The sequence below is a fragment of the Priapulus caudatus genome, unplaced genomic scaffold, assembly GCF_000485595.1.
Source record: "Priapulus caudatus unplaced genomic scaffold, Priapulus_caudatus-5.0.1 Scaffold3, whole genome shotgun sequence".
NCBI classification, from domain to species: domain Eukaryota; kingdom Metazoa; phylum Priapulida; class Priapulimorpha; order Priapulimorphida; family Priapulidae; genus Priapulus; species Priapulus caudatus.
This window is the reverse complement of record NW_014577064.1, coordinates 812,363-815,992: the sequence shown is the minus strand read 5'-3', so window position 1 is coordinate 815,992 and position 3,630 is coordinate 812,363.

The following is a 3,630-nucleotide window of genomic DNA, read 5'->3' as shown; positions in this document are numbered from 1 at the left end:
TGTTTCGTATTGTTATGAGGAAATCTGCTACGATTTTTTATTCTCGTAACTTCGCAGCGTTTCTGTCAACGGTCTAAGAGAAAAAGTTAATGTTAAGACTAATGTTAAGACCAATTTTGTTTCTGACAACGGGCCCCAGGTGTTTTCCAGAGTTACACTTGAGTAAAAACGCATGCATAAATTGTACATCATGTACAGTTATGCTAGCCGGGTGGTTGTTAAAAAGTTTTTAAAACCTCAGCATCTGCCTTGTCTTCTGTGTACTAATAGGTTTAGCAGATATTTTATATAATGGTATTTTGTTACATGCATTGTGGGAATCAGTCCGATTCGTGTGTTTTTAATTTTCTGCATTAGTGCAACATATGCACTTACAGGCTTTCAGAGCTATCATAATGCTAAGCATTTCAATTTGTTTTTTAATCTGCTTACTTAGTACATTACTTAGTAATTAGGTTTTACTTTTTAATGTACAATCGCTTATTCGTGCAGTTATTGTTTTCGTAGAACGTACAAGTATTGGGTAAATGATTGTATATTGTAAGGATATCCATGCTGTGTTACTTATATAGGCTCATGTCTCATGTGATTTATTATAATTGCTATGTATAATTGTTATTGAAATGGTTACTAGGCATATATAGCAAAGAGGTAGTTGTTTTCACATTACAGGATATACCGTAGTTAACGTTACCATATTTTTTGCTTTTTAAGAATCTGCATCGTAGACGATGCACACTGATTTTAGAAAGTCAATTCTAAGATTTAAAAAAATACGGTATGCATTTTACATATTGTTACAGATAATGTGCTGATTTGCATCAGTCTCTATGCCTATATTTTAGTATGTTAATACAGGGCAGGTCAGGTTTCTTATTAAACGGTGATGCACAGCTTGCATATAGTAGTTACCTGCCAGGTTTCGGAAAGATATGTAAGTACCGTCTCTGGTTGCTTACAAATAGCCTGTAAGGCTGACGTCATGTGAAATTATTATCATAAGATGTAGGCTATAATCTGTTACTAAGTCTGATGTAAAAAAAATCTAGCATACTAGTCCTAGAGTAGTTTTTAGTCAAGCTACATGGTAGTGCTTAATGATGTCGAGTCATATATTTAATAGATTTATTAATTTGATGAGAGTTTCAAACATGAACAGCTAGCGCCTATATTTTCTGGTTTGATTAAACTTGCATGTGTTTGGAACTGTAGGTTCCAAATACACATGTTTGTTATGCTCGTTCTCAGTTTGTAGAACTGTACAAGGTTGACCTTGCTTGTCCCACCATCGCTCCGTGGGCTACCGTATGTAATACGGCAGATGCAATCCTGAGAAACGTTAAAGTGTGTCAACCAAACATTTTGTTAACTGTGCTGAGAGAGAAAAAAAGCTTAACAACTTATTAATTGTTATTGTTTTCTTGTCGTGGTGATGTTCATATATGATTGGTGAAATGAAACGTGGCTTGCTTATGTGCTGGGGAATGTCGCTTCTCAACATAGTTACTCTCTCTTGCTGTCTCTCAATCCTCCCTCTCTCTCCATTCACCCCAGGCCCCTATCTACAGGGGAGTGTACAGGGGGGGGGGGGGTCCAGGGGGTCCGGACCCCCTGTGCTCGCGCAGAAAACGCATCTGAGTGGGGTCTAATTTCAAAATTTTTATGGGGAGGGCCCCAGACCCCCCTTCGCGTGCTCGCAAGTATGGATTACGGTTAGACCCCCCTGGTCCAAATCCGGTACACGCCCCTGATCTATCTATCTGTCTCTCTTTCTCGCCCTCTTTTTCTGTCTGTGCGAGCGCGCGCGTTCATGTGTGTCTTTCATCTCTTTCGGTCTCTCTCTCTCCTCCCTTTCCTCTTTCTCGCTCTTCCCCTGTCTCCCTTTTTCTTTCTTTCTCTCTCTCATTCTCTCTCCCCCCTTTTCTCTTTCTCTCTCGCTCTCTCCCTTTCCCTTCCTTCCCCCCTCCCTCTATCGCGCTCTCTCTCGTTTTTTCTGCACTTGTATCCAACAAGCGCCTCGTAGCTGGATTTCTGTTCCATTCGCTGCCATGTTACCTGAGGCTGAGTGTTCTGGCGTTATTTTTAGTATACAACGGGTCGGGATTCTGCAGTAAAAACCCGCGGGGCTTGTAAAAATACTCAAACATTTGCAGTCACTCTTGAGGCTCACATGAGATGTCGGTGGCAACTCTCTTCGTCTGCCACGAGTGTCATTGATTTACATCTAGTACGTGACTCTTGAACGGTGAGTGCATCGATCGGTTTCATCCTCACCCGCACCCGCAACAATTATACCCGCTAACCTACGATCTAATTCGATTAGGCAGCACTGTTAAACTCACATCTTCCTGAGTCAATTAAACTATGAGGAAACACGCCTAGCGAATATAGGTGGCGCAACATGCCAGGTTGTCACAGTGCCGTATATATATAGATATCTCTATATACGGCTCTGAGTTGTCAGTGCCAGCGGAAGTATACCCACATTTAATTCATCATTAATATTTTGCATTTGCTCAATACGCAGTTATTCTCATTTAATTTGCAGTATTCTCATTAATTTGCAGTCACGAGTGACTCAATTTACCACTGAGCAATGACAAAACTATAAAAAGTAGTGGACAAAATCAATCGTATAGTACATCTCGGCCACAAATATAGCTGCGTAGTAAGTAGTGTGCAGCGCCACTATTCTGTCATATATGAGATTTTTCGAAAAGGCATTCTATATCCTCCGTGTGAGAGACAGGCATGTGTCTGTCCCCGTTGTCCACGGCTGCGCTCTCACTCAACCTGCGGGACATGTTACGACGCGGCAGGGGCGTGTACAGGATTTGTACCAGGGGGGGGGGGTCTAACCATAACCCAAACTTGGGTGCACGCGAAGGGGATGTCTGGGGGGCCCTCCCCCGGAAATTTTTTGAAATTAGACCCCCTCAGATGCGTTTACTGCGCGAGCAGGGGGGGGGGTCCGGAACCCCTGGACCCCCCCCGTACACGCCTCTGCGCGGTACAACAGCCGAAAACAGAAACACGTTCAGCTCTCAACGAACAATCGTCATAGCTCTCTAGCGCGTTCATACTTCAGGACGCACCTAGAAGCCATAATAGGGCATCCGTAGCACTGTTATGGAGTGTATTGTATGGATTCACGTTTTCCATCCATGTCAACGGTTGGTCTTTTTCTGAAAACTAAACTATATCGAATGCACACTTACATGGTCGAAAGAGAGCGCGCACGAAAAGGGAAGAAGGAGGAGGGATAGAGCACATACGCGAGAGAGAAAGACGGAGGGACAGGGGCAAATTTATAGAAAAAGGGACCAAATTGTTATTCAGAAAGCAATTTCAACCTCTATACCGTAACCTGTCAGAATTAAAGAAGATATATATCTATTTACATGCAGTGGGTTGGGTAATACCGCCGCAAGAGCCCTGAATGACATCCTCGGTAATTAAGAACACAAACATAGTTCATATTTTTTATTCTACATAAAAGATTGTATTGTCCGCCATTGTGCGTTATATTTTAATAATTGGAAAAATTTGCTGCAACCTAATTAAAACTACCAAAGGTAATCACACCCTCTCTCTCTCTCTCTCTCTCTCTCTCTCTCTCTCTCTCTCTCT